Raw genomic sequence first — 22079 nt, 5'->3', positions numbered from 1 at the left:
GAAGAGGTGATTCAGGTGCTCTGTCAAGTTGAGCATGACTCATAGTGACCCTGTGAACAACAGATCTGAATCCTTTTCTATTCTATGCCATTCTCACACTTCCTGACACACAAGAGCCCATTGTGGCAGTCACCATGTCAATTCACGTGCTCAAGGTTCTTCCTCTCTTTTTCTGACCCTCTGTCCTTTTGAGCATCATGTTACTCTCCAAGGAACAGCCCCTCCTAGCAACATGCCCAAAGTATATGTGAAACAAAGCTTTATTATTCTTGCCTCTAAAGAGCACTCTGACTGCACCTCCTTCAAGATATATCTGTTCATTCTCTTGGCAGTCCATGGGATGTTCAGTGCTCTTCTCCAACACCACAGCTCAAAGGCATCAATTCTTCTTCTGTCATCCTTATTCATTGTCCAGCTCTCAGATATATAGAAAGTGATTGGAAAGAACAGTTTTCTGATCATTTATGTCAGTTTGCTGTACTGAGATAACATGTGAGTTTCTGTGACACTGAAAGCTATGACATTGACATGTCAAAGGGTTATATATGCACAGGTTTTAATAGAGCTCTCAGATTAAGACAGACTAGTAAAAAGGATTGGCCACCCACTTCTTAAATAATAGGCCTCTGAAAACCCTATGACAAAGTAGAGGAATGTGGATAGTAGTAGTGGTTGAGTCCAGATTGAACTCTCAGATAAGTGCCTGGATATCTGATATTTTTTACTGTTGACTAAATAAAACACTATGCCTATAGTTAAATATGTTCAAACATAACACTGACATTCATTTTATGGAAACGAAAGAAGTATTGTTTGTATTCTTGTATAGTCAAAGGGCCTTTACATGGACATAAACTGCAGAGGTTCCTTTTGGACAGGGCAAGATATTTTACTTGGAAGGATTTTGAATTCACAAAAACATGAGAAAAGGCCAGATGAAATCAGAGTTATATGCGATGAATCATGAAAGAGATACAGTTGAACTGAAATCTTGGTTCTTTTATTCAGTTTCTCTTATCAGTAGGAAAAAAAATTATCAAACATGACTTCTATAGAACATCTAACTTAGAGGTAAACTGCCTCTAGAGGTAGTAATCTACTTTTAAATGATAGATTTCTTCTCTTTGACAGAGTTTATGTTTCCAAAAAGTTTGATGACCAAAGAGGTTTGATAAGTACAACCAATTTATATTTATCAAATGATATAATGTATTAATCTAATACTAAGTGTTGTTGCTGTTATGTACCATCGAGTCAAAACTGACCCATAGTTGACCCTCCAGTGAGGTTTTTAGAGGCAGTTAATTGCACGTGAATATGCTTCCCTTTTTTCCCCCCTTCAAAGCAGCGGGTGGATTTGACCATATACCTTTGAGTTGCTAGCACAATTCCTTATCAGTACGCTACCAAAACTCCTAATACTCTATCGCAGACTTTGTTTTCACTAACTTTGTTTTGGGACTAAAGGTCAGCACAATGTTGAATGTAATGTTATCCCTCTCTTTAAAATCTATTGAGAGAGAAACTTTTTATGCAGATGATATACGAGGATATGTAGTAGGATGGAGGTAAGGGAAGGAGGATATAAAGTTGTAAAATCAACTCTCTGGAATGGAGAGATGGTTTTAAACCACAGGGCGGTATTACACTTGATTTTGCAGGTTTTAGCACAGGTGGCACAATGTTTAAGTGATTGATTGATAACCACCGATTGCTGTTGTTTTGTGCCCTCAAGTTGACTCTGACTCATAGCAACTCGATGCACAATAGCCCTCAACCCTGCTCTATCCTGAGCCAATTTCACTGTCTTTGACATACCATCATTACAGCAGTTATTGTGTCAATCCATCTCATACTAGGTCTTCCTTTACTGTGTTATACTTTCATTCTTCCAAGAATGATGTCTTTCTCTAAGGACTGGTTTCTCATGGCATCATGCCCAAAGGATGTGAGACAGAGTCTCAAAATCTTTGTCTCCAAGGAGTAACTTGGTTTCACCCTTTGTAGAACAGACCTGTTAGTTCTCTTGGCTGTCCATGGTATGTTCAATACTCTTCTCCAGCACCACAACTCAAAGACATCAATTCTTTTTCTGTCATCTTTGGTCATGGTCCAGCTCTCTGTAATTGTGAAGACCATTACCTGGATCTGATGTACCTTAATCTCTAGCCTGATGACATTGCTCTTTAGCACTCTGGAGAGATCCTTGACAGTAGATTTTACTAATGTAATTTGTCTTTTGATTTCCTGACTACTGATGCCAAAAGTATTGATTGTGGAAACAAGCAAGCTAAAACTGTTAACAATCTCAACCTCTTCCCCATCTTTGATGATACTACAAATTGGGCCAGTGGTGGTAATCCTCACTGAGCTTCAATCCATATTGCAGGCTACAGTCCATAGCCCTCTACAGCAAATGCTTCAGGTTCTCCTCAGTTTCAGCAAGCAAGGTCAGTGATTTGAACATACTAGCAGTTCATAGGAGAATGACCAGTGAAGATCTTATGGTATGTTTCTGCAAAGATTACAGTTTTAGAAACCCTATGGGCTAGTTTTACTTTGTTCTATAAGAATGCTATGAGTTAGAATTAACTCCATGGCAACAAGTTTAACACAATTTTGAGGTTTGTTCATTAAAAACTTTTTATAATGATTTAATTGTTACAACTTCCCACATGTAAAGTTGCAAAATAAAGCATCCTTTAGATTTATTTCTCATTTCAAAAGCCTTATATACATATTGCATAAGCATCTGAATATATAAATTTAAGACTCACAACGTCCCTACTCCAGTGGAAGTTGAATTATATTATATAGCTATTTTGACTGATCTAGTTAGGGAGTTCTGGTAGGTTAGTGGTAAAAAGCTGTGCTGCAATCCCAAAGACATACAGTTCAAATCTACAAGCTGCTCTGAGGAAGAAAGATAGGCAATCTCCTCCTATGTAATTAACTGCCTCTGAAAACCTGCCAGAGGGTCAGCTATGGGTCAATTCTGTCTGACTTGGTGAGACAAAACAGCAAAACTATATACATTTGGGGAGCTCCTCGTAAGAAATTATAAGAAGTAGTAAGAAATTGTGCTACCAATCCTGAGACATATGGTTTGAATCATCCAACTGCTTTAAGGGTGAAAGATAAACAGTCTCCTCCTGTGTGATCTCCTGCTTCTGAAAATGCACTGGAGGGTCAGCTATGAGTTGGTTCTTACTTGACGATACACAACAACAACAACAACAACATCAATGCTCACCTATCTATGTACAAATATTCCTGTATGTGTGCATGTGCATACCTGCATGCGAAAATTATATCACATTTGTGATGTTATAATATTTGAATTTTTAATTTGCTTAGAATATGTGTAGTTTTAATTGGACCATCACATCACTGTATGTGTATTGCCATTTATGATTAGAGATCTGATGCTAGATATATAAATGGTTATTCTTTTGGAAAACATTGTATTTTATTTTTATTTAATATTTCTGATTTGTACTTTCTGTCTGGGTTTGTTATGTGGGTCGTTGTGGACTTGGGAATATTGCTTAAATTTTCATTGCTATCAAGACTGTCACAGTAATTGCCACTTACTGAATGTTTATGAAATGCCAGTTACTGCTAATGTTTAAAATATACTATAAAATGCTCCCATTCCAAAGAAAGGTGACCCAACTGAGTGTGGAAACTATAGAACAGTGTCACTGATTTCACATGCAAGCAAGATTCTACTGAAGATTATCCAAAAATGATTAGAACAGCACATCAGCAGAGAACTACCGGAAGTCCAAGCTGGGTTTAGATGGGGTCGTGGTACTAGGGATATTGTAGCTGATGTTAGATGGATCTTGGCTGAAAGCAGGGAATACCAGAGGAATGTCTATCTGTGTTTCATTGATTATGCAAAGGCATTTGACTGTGGATAATAACAAACTGTGGCTGACTCTGAGAAGAATGGGAATCCCAGAACATTTAATGGTGCTAATGCGAAACCTATACTTGGACCAAGAGGCAGTAGTCAGAACAGAGAAGGGTAACACTGCATGGTTCAAAATTGGGAAGGGTGTATGCCAGGGATGCATCCTGTCTCCATACCTTTTCAACATGTATGCAGAACAGATTATCCGAGAGGCTGGGCTCTATGAGGAGAATTGTGGCATCAGGATTGGTGGAAGATCTATTAACAATCTGCGTTATGCAGATGACACAACCCTGCTTGCTGAAACTGAGGAGGACCTCATGCACTTGCTGCGGAGGGTCAAGGACTGCAGCCTTCAGTATGGACTGAGGCTCAATGTCAAGAAGACAAAGATTCTCACCACTGGACCAGTTGGCAGCGTCAGGATGGATGGTGAAGAGATTGAGATTGTTCACAGCTTCAGTTTGCTCAGCTCCACAGTCAACACTCTTGGCACCAGCAGTCAGGAAATCAAAAAGCATATTGCGGTGGGAAAGTCTGCTGTTAGGGACCTCTCTAAAGTACTCAGGAACAACGGTGTCTCTCTGGAGACTAAGGTGTGCCTGATACAGGCCATGGTCTTTGCAATCGCTTGTTATGCCTCAGAGAGTTGGACAATGACTAGGGAGGACAGAAGGAGAGTGGATGCTTTTGAGCTGTGGTGCTGGAGAAGAGTACTGAATGTACCATGAACTGCCAGGAAAACAAACAGATTCATCTTGGAGAGGATTAAACCAAGCTACTCCTTGGAGGCAAGGATTCTGGGGCTTCGTCTGACATACTTTGGACATGTTGCCAGGAGGGATGGGTCCTTGGAGAGGGACATCATGCTTGGGAGGGTGGAGGGACAGCGCAGGAGGGGAAGACCCTCTATGAGATGGATTGATTCGGTGACTGGGGTAATTGGGATGGGTGTGTCAGAGGCAGTGAGGTTGGCGCAGGATAGAGCAGGGTTTAGGGCTGTTGTGCATAGGGTCGCTATGAGTGGCAGGCGACTCGAGGGCACATAACAACAACAACAAATAAAATGCTCAGTCAGTATAATTAAGCCATTTTATAGTTGAAGACGTTCTTTTGTGATACAAATGATTAATGCCCTCAACTGCTAACCAAAAGCTTGGAGGTTCAAATCTATCGCAAGTCACTTTGTAAGAAAGACCTAATGGGTGATCTACTAAAAAATAAATAAATAAATAGAAATAAAAATCAGCCATTGAAAACCTCTGGAGCAGAGAGCACAAGGGTATTATTTTACATTGTCTGTATTGTTCTTTGGTGAGTAACAACTGCAGTCTTCACAGCTTATGAGCAGCCATTATGGAGCAACTGTTGGTCTGTCCCTATCTGAAACAAGGAATACTGGGGGAAAAGAAAAAAAGACAAAAGAAACCTCAGCTTCCACCACCTTGAGTCCAGCACTAAATAGTGCCTGGCTACTGCTGCTGACTGTTTAAAAGAGATCACAGTAGGGACTCTTGCTTGGAGTGGGAGACAAATGTGGAAAAAATTAAAACTCATAAAAATGCTGGTCTTATAGAGACTAGTGAATACTTGAAACTGAAGCCTTTGACCCTGGGATTAGACTCACTCCTGTGGCTCACAGTTCAGCCATACAATAAGGTGGATGACAGCAGAGGAGTAAGTACACACTCCTTAGGGTATTCAGCCATACTAGACATAAAGTATAGTCTTTACGCAGGGATAAATATCAGAAGGCGAGAAGAGATAAAGGAGAAGGTGAAAGAGGAAGAGACTCACAGGATAGAAGCAGGAGTGGTGCATCACAAAACAGAGGATGATTAATGTCATAAAACAAAATACTTATGAATGGTTGGATATAAATCCATTTCCTATGTAAACTTTCACTTAAGTCAGTAAAAAGTTAAATAAAGCAAAATAGAGCACTCTGCTGACCTAGTGGCAAAAACTGCACTGCAATCCCAAAGGCACGCAGTTTGAGACCAGCAGCTGCTCTGTGGGAGAAGGATGGGCAGTCTCCTTCTGAATGGCTAGATGCCTCTGAAAACACACTGAAGGGTCAGCTATGGGTTGGTTTCAACTCAGTGGTACACAGCAACAACAAAGCTAGATAGAGCATAACTGGATTGAAATACAGTTCTGCTCTGATACACATTAGGCTGTCATGAGTCAGAGTCAACTCAGTGACAATGAGTTTTTATAGATGGAGAAAGTTGTTCCAGTAATGGACTCCTGGAATAGTTGCTCTTCAACTAAAAGTACGTCTTAATTGCTAGACTCACCACTCCTGATAATGACTTATTTTTTGGTAATAAAAGAAATTATTACACTCTATTAAAAAGGTGTAAGTAAAAAAAAAATAAGCATAGAGCAAAATCTCTTTAAAGTGAGAAAGGGTGCATTTTACAATGATAATAAATATCTTCACATTATACAAAATTTGTTAATCTTCGGGTTCCCACTGGATCGTTCCCATTTCCTTTACCATACCACCTTCCTCCACCAATCAAACTGTGTGACTCTGTCATTTCCCCTTTATCCATCCTCATCGCTCTGCTCCCTCCTTCTGCCTTGGGTACTCATACATGTTTTACCAGTCATGCTTTTATTTTTACTATAATGAATTTATGCAATATTTGTCCTTATGAGACTGAGTGAGTTCACTCAACATAATTAATGTTCTCCATTCTCTCCTGAGTTAAGTGTTTGGAATTATTTTTCAAAATAGTTGCTTCTGAGTGCTGCATAGTATTCCATTGTTTGAATGTACCACAATTTCTCAATCCACATGGTTGTGATGGACATTTGACTGTTTCCATGATCTTGAGATGGTGAATAATGCTTCTGTGAACATTGGTGTACAAATTTCCTTTTATTTGTCAGTTCTGATTTCCTTGGGATATATTCCTAGTAGTGGAATAGCTGAGTCATACAGTTTCTATGTTCAGCTTTTTGAGGAAACACTAAACTTTTCTCTATAATGATACTATTCTAAGAGAGAACTACCAGATGTGGAGGCTGGGTTTAGAAGAGGCCATGGTACTAGGGATATTATAGCTAATGTCAGATGGATCTTGGCTGAAAACAGAGAGTACCAGAGGAATATCTATCTTTGTTTCATTGACTATGCAAAGGTATTTGACTGCGTGGATCACAACAAACTATGGCTGACTCTGAGAAGACTGGGAATCCCAAACACTTGATTGTGCTTATGTGAATCCTATACTTTGACCATGAGGCAGTCGTCAGAACAGAGCAAGGAAACACTGATGGTTTAAGGTTGGGAAGGGTGTACACCAGGGATGTGTCCTGTTGCCATATCTTTTCAATCTACATGCAGAACAGATTATCTGGGAGGCTGGGCTCTATGAAAAGTGTGGTATCAGTATTGGAGGTAGACTCACTAACAATCTGTGTTATGCAGATGACACAACCCTGCTAGGTGAAACTGAGGAGGACCTGAAGTGCTTGCTGTAGAAGGTCAAAGACTTCAACCTTCAATATGAGTTGAAGCTCAACATCAAGAAAGCAAAGATTTTCCACACTGGGCTCTTTGGCAGCATCATGAAAGATAGCGAAGAGATTGAGATTGTTCACAGCTTCAGTTTGCTTGACTCTACGAACAACACTCTTGGTACCAGCAGCTAAGGAACTAAAAGATGAATTGCATGGGGAAAGTCTGATGTCATAGACCAGTTCCAAGTACTGATGAGCACGATATTGGCCTGGAGACTAAGGTGTGCCTGATAGAGGCCATGGTCTTTGCAATCACCTGCTATGCATCAGAGAGCTGTACAATGATGAGGGATGATAGAAGGAGAGCTAATATCTTTGAGCTGTGGTGCTGGAGATGATTATTGAATATGCATGAGTACTGAATATGGACAAATATTGAATAAGAGAACAAACAAGTTCATTCTAGAGAGGGTGAGACCAGGCTGCTTCTTCGAGCCAAGAATTCTGAAACTTTGTCTGACGTACTTTGAGCATGTTGCCAGGAGTGACCAGTCCTTGGAAAGGTACATCATGCTTGGGAGGGCAGAGGGACAGCACAAGCGAGGAAGACCCTGGATGAAATGGATTGACTTGGTGACTGGGGTAATGTTGTGTTGGAGATGATAAGGTTGGATCAGAATAGAGCAGGGTTCAGAGCTGTTGTGACATAGGGTTGCTATGAGTTACAAGCGAATTGATGACACACAACAACAACATGATATTGACGATTGGTCCTGAGGTGAGGACCTTTGTTTTCATAAAGTAGTTCTCCTAATTATTTTGTAAAATGAGATAATGAAATCAACAAGGTGGTAATTCTTATCAGCAACTTCTGAGACCATGACATCTGGTTTTCAATTTAAAGTTTGTGCTCTAGCTCTTGGAAGACTGTTAAGAGAAAATGAATCTTACACTTCATAGAACTGGCTTATCTGCAAGACTGAGAAATGTAGAATTAATATATGTTTCCTTTATTATAAATCTTGATCACAGGAGGGTTAGCTGATAGCCAGATGAACTGAGGGGAAAGGTCTGAGAGTGCAGCTAGAATGACATAATATGGAGTGACTGAAATAAACTTTGTGTTGCAATTCAACTCAGAACACCCCTGTAATATAGAGATAGCTGCTCTGTTGCATTTGTAAGGTTATAGATCTTGATGAAACCTCATAGTCACATCTTGCTCTTGAGGAGTGGCTAGTACGTCAGAATTGCTGACCTTTTTATTAATGCGAGCGTTTAACCACTGAACCATCAAGACTCCTTTAATGACTGAAATTGGATGGACAGACAGAAATCTGCTTTGTTGTAAAATAGGTATGGAGCAGAATTTTTCTCAAAGCTGGAAAAGACTTAATTTCTATAATATGAGAAATGAGAAAGTTAAGGTCCAGTGGAAGGGAGCCAGTTAGGTCATTACATCACATTCCTCCAAAATTGCTATCAACTTGATTTGGTTTTGTGTTAAGTATCTACTTTGATTTTTTCAAATTATTGTGTTCTGTATGTGCGCACACATAAGATTGCCATGAGTTAGAATGGATCCATTGACAACTTCTTTTTTTTCCTCTCCCATATATATGAAGTTTGGTTTGTAATATGTTTCCTGTAACTATTTGTTACCAGTAAATGGCTGTATTTGGAGAAGTTTTTAAATGGAATTGAAGCAAGAAGCAATAGAAACATGGGCCTTGTTTTCTAGATGACATTATTTCCAGTTGCAGAGGGATGGTGTTATGTCTGTGTTTGGCTAATGTCTTCATTAATGACTTTGGAAGGAAGTTAAATGGCATGTTAATTAAATTTGAAGTGAGAGTAAAGGAGAAAGTGTTGTGAACATTATTGAGAATCTAAACAGTAACCTCTCTGGGAGAGGTTAAGGATGTAAGCAGACAAGAAAGCCAGATTTAACCTATCAAGTAGAAGCAATCATGCGGGGAAAATGATCAAAAATAAGATATTTTCGTCTAAGGAGAGTACTGACTGGAAATCAGCCATGCTGTGAGAGAGCATTTGGCAGTCACCAGAATAGAATTAGGCTAAATAAAATTCTCAAGCAAGGAGTGAAAAGATTCACACTGAATTCCTAACTTCGCTCTAAAAAATACAGTTAACTTTGAAATGTTGTTCTGACTGCTGGTAAAGCTCACAGATAAAGGACTAATGAGTTTTTAGATAGTCCTTGTGAACAAAAAGAGTTCTCTATCTGTTGCTGAATTGGGCAAAAATCACTGCAAATGGATGAAATTAGTTATATGAAGACAAGCGGCCCAGGATTATTACATCTTAGAGAGTGCTTTGGAAAAAGGTGAATGAAATCAATCTTGACCTTGAAGTATTTCTCAAGGCCTCAGAATTACCTGAAATGTGTATTAAAAATGCAGATATCTGGGTTTGTAATCTAGGCTGAAGGGGAGACTCTGGGTGTGAGCACATGGAATCTGTATTTAAAGAAGGGTAATTTTTATTTTCTTTTATATTATTTTATTATTTTATCTTATACAGTAATGTAGTGGCAAGAAGCTGCGCTGCAATCCCAAATGCATGCGGTTCGAGGCCACCAATTGCTCCCCTAAGAAGGATGGCCAATCTCCTCCCATGCAATTAACTGCCTCTGAAATCCCACCAGAGGGTCAGGTATGGGTCGGTTCCGACTCTGTGGTACACAGCAAACAACAACACAGTAACTTTAGAGAATCTAGTATATGTTATCAGGATAACATCGCACTGAAATGTGATGATTGGAAAGTAATGTGCAAGTTAGAGTTTTGTTATGATGTATAAAGTTTGTTGGCTTCAACTATAAGGATTCACAGCATCAGGAGTTAGTCATGTACTCACAAGGAAGAGTTATAGCTCATCTGAATTACTGTGTACAGCCTCACAAATTGGAAACTGTACAACCCCAAGGAGCATCAGTCACATCAATTATGATGTGATTGGCACTCCCTAGAGTTGTACTCCTGAGCATTAGACAATGAATAAGGATGACAGAAAAAGAAACTATGCCTTTGAGATGTGCTGATGGAGAAGATTACAGAATATCCTATGGACTGCCAAAACAATAAACAGATATGTCTTAGTGAAGGTCCAGCCAGAGTGCTCCTTGCAGGCAAGGCTTTGTTTTACATACTTTGGGCATGTTGACTGGAGAGGCTATTCCTTGAAAAGGTGAAGGGTCAGCAAAAGATACAAAGAACTTTGACAAGATAGATTGATTCCGTGACTGCAGCAATGGACTCAATCATATAGAGATGACAAAGATGGTACGGATAGAACAGGGATCAGGTCTGTTGTTCACAGAGTTGCTATCAGTCTTATTTAACTAGATGGCACCTTATTTAACTAGATGGCACCTAAGAACAGAAACAGAGCTGAGCAATGCTTAGATGTTCCCAGTTAGAACATATATTGATTCTGTTTTGGAGGATGAATGCATTCGTTTTTATCACAGTCTAAATGGAAAGATATATCATTTTCTTGTCCTCTATTTACTAGATGTTACAGATTTATTATTGACTATGCTTCAATTCTGAAATACGAATGTCTTGATATAGTTGCAAATAGGAAAAATTATATACTTTGTTATGATATATTTTTGTGTCATCTGCATAATACAGGTTGTTGATGAGTCTTCCTCCAATCCTGATGCCATATTCCTCCTTGTAGAGCCCAGCTTCCCAGATGATCTGTTCTAAATACAGATCAAAAAAGTATGGAGATAGGACATATCCCCTTAGTACACCCTTTTCTATTTTGCACCATGCAGTATTTCCTTGTTCTGTTCTGACGACTGCCTCCTGGTCCAAGTATAGGTTTCGCATAAGCACAGTCAAGTATTCTGGGATTCCCATTCTTCTCAGAGTTAGCAACAGTTTGAAGTGATCCACACAGTCAAATGCCTTTGCATAATCAATGAAACACAGACATTCATCTGGTATTCCCTGCTTTCAACCAAATCCATCTAACATTACTTGTAATACCCCTAGTACCACAGCCTCCTCTAAATCCAGCCTACATATCTGACAGTTTTCTCTTGATGTGATGCCCCGGTCGTTTTTGGATTGATGTCAACAGAATCTTGCTTACATGTGATATTAATGATATTGTTCAATGATTTCTGTACTTTATCAGGTCAGCTTTTTTTGAGATGGAAACAAATGTGAATCTCTTCTAGTCAATTGACCAGGTGATTGGCCTCCAGATTTCTTAGCACAACTTGATAAGCACATCCAGGGCAACATCTGACCTGATGTGCTTGCTGCAGAAGGTCAAAAGCTGCAGCCTTCAATGTGGATTGAAGTTCAACATCAAGAAAACAGATTCTCACCACTGGGCCGATTGGCAACAATATGATAGTGAAGAGACTGAAATTGTTAACAGCTTCCATTTGCTTTGCTCTACAATCAGCACTCTTGATACCAGCAGCCAGGAAAAAAAAGATAATTTTTTTTTAAATAATTTTAATGAACATTTACAGAGAATTTGGATTTCCATTCATTCATTGCGGTCCTTCTCTACCCACCCAGCCCTTTCCCCCCGCCCCCCATTTCGCTCCTCTCTTTCAAAAGTAAAAGAAAGACTCCCTCCCTGGTACAAAATCCCCCCGCACCCCTCCCACCGCCCCAAGTACATTCTACTATGCAACCTTAATTGTGGACTTTTGTGATAACCATACTACCCTATCATGCGTGACTTTTAAATTATTCAATCCCTCATCTCTTTCAGTGCAGTATACACAATTTATCCAGTTTTTCTCAGTCTTACCCCCACCCGGATATCAGTCCCATTTTCGAGCAGTGGCACCATGCAATATTTGTCCTTTTGCGACTGAGATATTTCACTCAGCATAATGTCTTCCAGGCTCACCCATTTTGAAGAATATTGAGTGAGTTCCTTGTTTTTCAGTGCAGCATAGTATTGCATTGTGTGAATATACCACAGCTTCTCTATCCATTCGTTTGTTGATGGGCACCTGGATTGTTTCCAACTCCTTGCTATTGTAAACAGAGCTGCGATAAACATGGGTGTGCATATATGTGCTTGGATGTCAGTTATGGTCTCTTTGGGATAAATTCCCAGTAGTGGAATTGCTGGGTCAAATGGTATCTCTATTTGCAACTTTTTGAGAAAGCGCCATACCGCCTTCCACAGTGGTTGCACCATTTTACATTCCCACCAACAGTGAATAAGAGTACCAGTTTCTCCACAACCTCGCCAGCATTTGTTGCTTGCTGTTCTGTTAAATTTTGCTGTTCTGACTGGGGTGAGATGATACCTCATAATTGTTTTGATTTGCATCTCTCTTAGAACTAGGGATTTTGAACATTTCTTCATGTGCTTGTTGGCCATCTGAATGTCTTCTTTGGTGAAGTGTCTATTCATATCCTGTGCCCATTTTTCAATTGGATTGTTCACCTTTATCTTGTTGTGGTGCTCAAGTATTCTATAAATTCTAGATATAAGTCCCTTATCTGACATGTCATTACCAAACACTTTTTCCCAGTCTGTGGCTTCCCTTTTTACCAGGTTGGAGAAGGTTTTGGATGTGCATAGGGATTTGATTCTTAGAAGGTCCCATTTATCTATTTTATCTTCTCCTGGTTGTAGATTTTTCAGGATACTTGGAAGACTCTTTATGTTGTGGATTAGAACTACTAGAGATCCTCCAAGCTTTTTTCTTTAATGAAATTTATAGTCCTTGGTTTTAGTCCTAATTCATGATCCACCTTGAGTTGGTTTTTGTATATGGAGTGAGGTGTGGATCTTGCTTGAGTCTTCTGCAGATATTTTTCCAATTTTGCCAGCACCATTTGTTAAAAAGGCTGTCATTTCCCCACTTAACTGATTTCATTTCCTTGTCAAAAATCATTTGACCATATGTAGATGGGCTGATTTCTGGATTCTCAGTTCTATTCCATTGATCTATGCGTCTGTCATTGTACCGGTAACATGCTGTCTTAATCACCAGGGCAGTGTAGTAGGATTTGGAATCAGGGAGTGAGATGCCTCCTACCTTTTTTCTATTTTTGAGGAGTGCTTTGCTTATTCAGGGCTTCTTTCCATTCCAAATGAAACCAGAGTTTACCTTTTCCATGTCCTTGAAGAATGGGATTGGTATTTTTATTGGGATTGCATTGAACGTGTAAATTGCCTTTGGTAGTATTGCCATTTTCACAATAATGAGTCTTCCTATCCATGAGCAAGGGATATTCTTGCACTTCTGCAGGTCTCTTTTTGTTTCTTGTAGTAATGTTTTGTAATTTTCTTTGAATAGATCCTTTGTGCTTCTAGTTATATTTACTCCCAAATATTTTATCTTGTGATTAGCTATTGTGAAGGGTATTATTTTTCTTAGCTCCAGCTCTGTATTCTCTTTGCCACTGTAGAGAAATCCAACTGATTTTTGTATGTTGATCTTATATCCTGCTACTTTGTTGAATTGGTCAACTATGTCCAATAGTTTTCTTGCTGAGTCTTTAGGGTTTTCTAAGTATACTATCATATCATCTGCATAGAGAGATAATTTTGCCTCCTCTTTGCCAATTTGGATACCTCTTATTTCCTTCTTATTTTATTGCTCTCGCTGAGACTTCCAGTACAGTATTGAATAAGAGAGGTGAGAGTGAGCATCCTTGCCTAGTTCCTGTTCTTAAAGGGAATGCCTTTAACCTCTCTCCATTGAGAACGATGTTGGTTCTTGGGTTTTCATAAATACTAAAATAAGAGAAATTTCACGGGGAAAATCTGCTGTCAGAGACCTCTTCAGAGCACTGAAGAGCATTGATGTCAGTCTGGAGACTAAGGTGCACCTGATCCAGACCATATTCTTTGCAATTACTTGGTATTCATAAGAGAACTAGATAATGACTAGGGATGTCAAAAAGGAAAGTTGATGTCTGTGAGTTGTGGTGTTGGAGAAGAATGTTGAATATACCATGGACTGCTAAGAGAATAAACAGGTTTGTCCTAGAGAGAGTAAAACTAGGCTGCTCCTTAGAGTCAAGGATTCTGAAGCTTCATCTGACAGACTTTGGGAATGTTGCAGGGAGGGGCCAATCCTTGGAGAGGGACATCATTCTTAGGAAGTTGGAGGGAGAGTGCAAGAGATGAAGACCCTGGATGAGATGGACTGACTCAGTGACTAGGGTAATGGGTGTGGATGTGTTGGAGATGATAAGGTTAGATCAGAAAAGAGCAGGGGTCAGAGCTGTTTTACACAGGGTCACTATGAGTTAAAAGTGACTTGATAGTACATAACAACAATAACATTCACCTATTAATCTCCTGTGATCTAGGCTTGATTGGATCAGAGTTTTATAACCTCCAGAATTGAGAATTAGACCCCAAAGAAAGAAAGACTCCTTAAGCACATGGGTCTCATGAAAGGTATGCTGAAAATATTAGCCAGCTTTGTCCTTGTTATAATTACAGCTGCCATACTGTCATATTACATATTTTCTGAGGTAAGATAAAAACAAAATCAGTGTTTAATAAGAAAAAGCAGAGACAGCTTGATGAGCCATAGATTCCATTTAGAGTATTTTCCCCACACATGCAATATTTTTGCACCTGCAACCAGATTGTAACCTTGAGGAGAATCATATGCACAAAATTAGAGGCCACAGTGGAAAATTTACTTCTGAGAATAGGTCATCAAGAAGAGCATGCTGAGTCCAGATGCAGAGGAAATTAGAACCTTTGTTTGTTCTCTCTTTGAGGACAGTTGTGCCCTCTGTGAAAATGACATAACTCCTCCTTATACTATTTGAGGGGGAGAGAAGCCCTTTAAAACAAGTAAGGAAGATGTTGGAACACAAATTGTGAGGAAGACTTAGCAAAATAATTGAGTTAGAAAAGTGCTAAGTCATTAGGATTGGTTTTATAAATGGGGAAAGAAGAAGAAAAAGAAAATACATTACATGAGCTATGAGAAAGTATGGAAGCAAGTGAAATTTTAAATGGCAGGTTATGGCTTCTCTCAGAGGTTTTTCTGCTCTAAAAACCATCTTTAATTGCCCATACTACATAGCCTTCCCAAAGAACAAACACATATGTCTTGAGGGGAGTACAGCCAGAGTGCTTCTTGGAGGCAAAGATGGCAAAGCTTCATCTCACATACTTTACATACTTGTTGTTGTTGTTGTTGTTGTTATTAGGTGCCATCAAGTTGAGTATGAATCATAGTGACCCTATGAACAACAAATCTGAATCCTGCTGCCATCTTCACAATTTCTGATATACCAGAGACTGTTGGTTCAGTCACTGTGTCAATCCATCCTGTGAGGGGTTCTTCTATTCTTTCACTGACCATCCATTATTCCAAGAAGAATCTCTATTTCCAAGGAATAGCCTCTCCTAGAAATATTTCCAAAGTATGAAAGACAAAGCTTTGCTCCTTGCTTCTAAGGAGCACTCTGGCTGCACTTTTTCCAAGACACATATGTTCATTGTTTTGGCAGTCAGTACTCTTCTCTAACACCATAACTCAAAAGCATTGATGATTATTCTAGTATTCTTGGTCATTATCCAACTTTCAGGCTTTTTGCCACTTGGTCCTTTCTTAGCTGTCTAGTTGAATGCATGTCATCTGAAATTTATTTCTAGCATTCTACTAAGCCTAAACTTCAAAATCTTACCAATACCATGTCAATAGCAGTGCATTTCAGGTCCAAATCTCTTATATACTTTGTTTTTGCTTTTGTCAATATCTACTGTGCATTTTATCTTTAATTTAACAATTACAACACAAACTTTTGAGGAATTCATAAAGCTAGAATCAGTATTGTAAAAACAACAAGGGCCATATCTAACCACCAATTTTGCAAAGGGGAACTGTCCCCACCAACAGTATAAATAGCACAAAACCAATTTGCATGAGGTCAGACATATCTGCCATGCTCCTGCACCTCTTTCTAGTTATCCCAACCTCAATCTTATCTGATATGATAGCTCACAGACCACACAAAACCACACTGGGAAGTCAAAAGTCTGTAATTCAGGTCTGTAGCAACTATATAGTCATTCAACCAGGAAAGCTTACAAAATGTGCTCACACACTGCTTTAGGGCAGTGTTCCAAAATTCTACTTTTCCAGTGTTAACTCCCCCTACAAACTTGGGCAAATGCTCTTAGTTTAGATCTGGTTCTGTCTGAGGTGGGTAGCAATCCCAAGATAGCTCCATCTCATGTTGTTCTCTGGTTTGACCATGATTTCTGCTGCCATAGGATTTCTCGGCCCAAAGGATGTACTAGATTATCTTCTTTCTTTTTCCTCTTGCTCCTCATTTTTTCTCTCTTTCTCTTCACTGGTGGAGAAGACCTAATTCTGTGGCTAGAGTCACTCAATTTATTGGCAAGACTAGTCAATTCCCTTGTGGATTGGTGAGGTATCCATTGACCTGATGGATAGCCTAACATATTCTATTCACACACATCTTGCCCATCCCATGGCAAAAGTCAAGTTTTCATTACTAGAGAGCTATTTTGAATAATGAACTCCACAAGCATCAAGACAAATTATTTCTTGAACTCTATCAGGCAGTCTTCTAAGCTTTTTACCTATTTTTGTTTGAGTCTATAACATTTAAATAAGTAGTATCATTATCTTCATTATCTGTATGAGACAATACGTCTGAATAGTTGACATAACTTTTAAAAGCTCATATAAATTAGTAAGTAATGAAGCTAGGATTTTAACTGACGTGCTTTTATGTATAAATAGCCACTGTGAAAAGTGGCTGCTTTTATGCCATGTTATTTCACATTTGGCAACATATATATATCCCTAATGTATTAAACCATGTCAACAGTTGTGAGGAAGTCACAGGACCAGATTGTGTTTTATCTACTGCTTATAGAGTTGCTATGAGTTGGAACTGTCTCAGTGGCATGTAACAAAACCAAAAGTAACTCTGTTCTCCTGTGTTTGATCCTTTGCTAAGTGTTCTTTTCCCCTTGAAAGTGTCTTCTTACATTTTCGTTGTTGTTGAGTTCATTGTTGCAACCACTGTATCAATCCATCTTGGTTGTTGGTTTGGTTTTTATTTTTTAAATTTTTTTTCCAATATGTTTTGTTTAAGGTCTTCTTTTTCATTAACCTTCAATCTTTCTTAGCATGATGTCTTTTTCGAAGGATGAGACCCTCTTGGAAACATGACCAAAGTTGCTATGAAGTTTCATAATCTTTGCGTCTAGGGAGTACCCAATGTTCCTTTTCTTCCTTGACAGATTTGTTTGTTCCAATGATAGGTTGTTGTCTTAGGTGCCATTAAGCCAGCTCTGACTCACAGAAACTCTGTGTAGAAGAGTACAAAGCATAACCAGGTCCTATATAATCCTCACCACTGGACTGATTTGATTGGCGGCACCATGATAGCCGGAGCAGAGATTGAGGTTGTTAACACTTCCAGCTTACTTGGCTCTGCAGTCAACACTCTTGGCACCAGCGGTCAGAAAATCAAAAAAGACAAACCTCATTGGGAAAGTCTGCTGTCAGGGACCTCTCCAGAATTCTAAAGAGCAATGATGTTGTCTAAACAATAAAGTGCATCTGATCCAAGGAATGGCTTTTGCAATTACTTGCTACACATCGGAGAGCTGAACATGACTAAGGATGACAGAAGTAGAATATATACCTTCAAGTTATGGTATAGGAGAAGAGTATTGCACATATCAAGGATGGCCAAGAGAACAAACAGTTTTGTCCTGGAGAAGGTGAAGCCAGACTGCTCTTTGGAGGCTAGGATTTTGAAGCTCCATCTCACATACTTTGGTCATGTGGACAGAAGGAACTAGTCCTTGGAGAATGACATTACGCTTGGAAGGATAGAAGGAAAGCGCAAGAGAGAAAGACCCCAGATGAGATGAATTGACACAGTCACTGGGATAATGGGGGTAGGTGTGTCAGAGACAGTGAGATTGGCTTAAGATGGGGAAGGATTCAGAGTTATTGTGTAGAGGATCACAATGAGTCCCAGGTGAACTCAACAGCACATAACAACCACAACATATGCAATCAATGGTTATGTTTGAGCTCATTTTTGTTATCACTGTATCAATTAATCTTCTATTTAAAATATTTTTTTAAATTATATTGGTTTGCATACAAAATTAATACATACTGTTTCATGCATATACATTGTGTTTCACACATTCCTACATTCATGTTGTGTTTAATATGATCATTCCCATACATTGCGTTTTATAAAACCAATCACCATTGATCTATGTCCAATAATACCTCATACTTTGAGGTCCCCACTGGATCTTTCCTAATTTCTTCACCTTCCCTCTCTGCCCACCAAATTCTGCAATGCTTTGATTTCCCCCATTCCCCACTCTAAGCCCACCCACCCCCATTACCCCCTTTGAGTTTTAGGCACAGCTTACTAATTATCCTTCTAGTTTTACAATAATAGTATGCAATATTTATTCTATGAGACTGAGTTAGTTCACTCAGCGTAATGTTATCAAGCCTCTCCCATGTTATACAGTATTCTTTGAAATTGTTGCTCCTGAGTGCTGCAATGTTTAACAGGATAACAATCAGTAAATGTTGGAGAAGATGTGGAGAGATTGGAACTCTCATACACTATTGGTGGGACTGTAAAATAGTACATTCACTCTGGAAGGGAGTTTGACATTACATTAAAAAGCTGAACATAGAAATTTCATATGACCAAGTTATTCCACTACTAAGAATATAATTTGAGGGAAATAAATCTGAGACAGGAGATTTGTATACCAATGTTCAGAGTAGCATTATTGACAATTGTAAGAAAATGGAAACAGCCCAAATGCCTATCAATAGATGAATGGATTGAAAAATTATGATATATTCAATTAATCTTATTGGAGGTCTTCCTCTTGTTTGCTGACATTGTCCCAAACATGATGTCCTCCCTCATGGATTGATCCTCCTGATAATATGTCCAAAACAAGTGAGAATAAAATGCCATGATCCTTGTTTCTAAAGACATATGTGGCTGTACTTCTTCCAAAATAGATTTATTTGCATCACTGGCAATCCATAGTATATTCAGTATTCTTCCCAAAATCACAATTCAAAGACAACAATTATTTTTCTGTCTTCTATATTCGTTGTCCAGCTTTCACATGCCTATGAAGCAATTGACAATACCATGGCTTGAGTCAAGTACACTTGAGTCCTTAAAGGTACCTTTTTGCTTTTTAACACTTTAAAGTGGTATTTTGCAGCAGATTTGCTCAATGCAATATGTGATTTGATCTCTTGATTTATACTCCCATGAGCATTGATGTGACTTCATTTTTAAGGATTATATATTTCTAGACACTGAAATTCATCCCCAGAATTTTACTATCCATGACTTGATGCATAATAAGTGCTGATTGATGTTACATGTCTCCTGAGACTCCAGGAATGTGACACCACTTCAGAAGATACTTTTGTAAAAACTATTACGTGGATGGTGTCCCCTGTTGCTATTCAAGAAATAGATCATTACCTGTTATGTGCTTACAGCCTAGCCTCCCCTTCCTGTTCTTGAAGTATTTTGTTCCACCTATGTTGCAGAGATTTTCCTGTCTTGAATAATAGGCCTTTCTGACTTTAGTTTCCAGCCATTTTATACCACCCATTAGTGCCTGCTGTTTAAATAGCACTGCCAATGCTCGCAAATGCAATTTTTTAAAGTACCAAAATTGTACTAGTTGTTAGGATGACAAAATCTCAAAATTCTAGGGTACATGAAATTGTTAGTTGCTAAGGTTCTGATTTTCCCTCTGTTCCTTTGAGAACACATATACATATGCAGGTTTTGATAGATCACAGTTTTTCTTTTTTACAGTGTATTAATTTGAGTAAGAGTCTGTTTTGTATTGATGTTATAAGACAAGTGAAAAATCGAGTTTCATCCTGGCCTTGATAATTTAGACACATAAATTGTGTTTGAGAAAGATTTTTAATAGAATCTAAGACTAGAACCTGAAAACAAATGAGATTCTTCTTATAATTCCATTTTTAAAATATGTTGACTAAAAGTGGTGGACAATTTATGTACTATTTACATATTGGAATGGTCATTTTGAAATTTTTTTTAAAAAGAAATGAAAGAGAATACTCATGGTTGACATGAGAAAACATATTGTCTAGTCATCATGTACTTATAAGTCAAATACTGTGCTTTTGAAATTAACTGTTTTGGGGGAAATCCAGACAGTTCCTGAAAGTGAGACACTAGCCATTTGTTAAGTTGCACCAAATTAAGTTTCCAAATAACAGAGATTAATTGAAAAGAACAAATCAGTAAGTTTGGTGAACAATCACCCTGTGGTTTTCTGAATGAGAGGAAATTCACAGCAGTGGATTGTTGGTTTATTACAGTGCCTTTTCATTTCATTACCAACTATAATGAGCTCCAAAATATACTTACCATCTTTACCCCCCACCCCCGGCCAAGGATTTTTTCTCTCTCTCAACTAGCTTGAAAACTCATTTTTATAAAATTTTATAAAATGTTTCTTACTCAAGTAAGAAATAGGGACATCCTCATTGACTGTAAAGCAAGTGATACAAGTGGTATCATGTTTGCATCTCATGTAAACTTCCTCATTGACAGAGTTTTTGATTGTCTTATGCTTTTGCAAAGTGTTGCTGATCAATATTGGCTGAGAGTACAGATGCATTGCAGTCCCTCTACTCTGAGTCATATAATTAGAACCTGTAATTCTCTAGTCTGCTTAATATAAATGACAACCAATATCATCATATCTTTTGTTAAAGTTTATTAAGTGGGGAGGAAATCACAAATATCTAAGATTTTTTGCTGCTTCAGTGACTAGGCTGAGTACTACTTTCTTCCTCAACCTCCTTCCATAATTCCCCAAAGGCAGCTTTATTGTATTATCAAATTCTTGCAAGCTTGCTTCATTGGAGTTTATGATTTTGAAGCAATAGCAATCTGAGGAAAATTTGGTGGTATGGAAAGCTATTGCAAGAAGCTCTCCTTCTTATTCTTTGGTAACAGAGCAAAGCAGAGTTATTATTTCCAGTGGCAAGAAACTTTATTCATTGCAAATCCTTTTTGTTTTACTTAGTGGAATGATCACAGAAAGTGCCCAAAGCGAGACTTCTCCACATTTTATCTGATGGCTTTTAAAGGCATACTAATGCATGTTTAGTTAGTTCTAAAAAGTACTAAGAAACTTTCCTTGGAAATAAGTTGGCCCAGAGCTCAAGGCAAGTCAAACAATCTCGGCTTAAACCTAGAATTGTTTAAATTGTAGTGGTGGTTATTGCTTTTGAGTGAATTCCAATTCAAGACAACTGAGTGTATATCAGAGTAGAACTGTGCCCCCCTGAATTTATAAGGCTGCCATCCTTTGAGAGAAGACTACCAGTACTGAGTTCAGAAGATATTCTGGGTGGTTTTGAACTATTCGCACCACCTAGGAACTCTGCTTCTTTAAACAAGTATGAGATATCATCTCACCCCAGTCAGAATAGCAAAATTTAACAGAACAGCAAGCAACAAATGCTGGCGAGGTTGTGGAGAAAATGGAACCCTTATTCACTGTTGGTGGGAATGTAAAATAGTGCAACCACTGTGGAAGGTGGTATGGCGCTCTCTCAAAAATTTACAAATAGAGATACCATTTAACCCAG

This window comes from Elephantulus edwardii, unplaced genomic scaffold (assembly GCF_000299155.1).
Source record: "Elephantulus edwardii isolate Elephantulus edwardi_28Jun2011 unplaced genomic scaffold, EleEdw1.0 scaffold00040, whole genome shotgun sequence".
NCBI lineage: Eukaryota > Metazoa > Chordata > Mammalia > Macroscelidea > Macroscelididae > Elephantulus > Elephantulus edwardii.
This window is presented reverse-complemented; position numbering follows the sequence as displayed.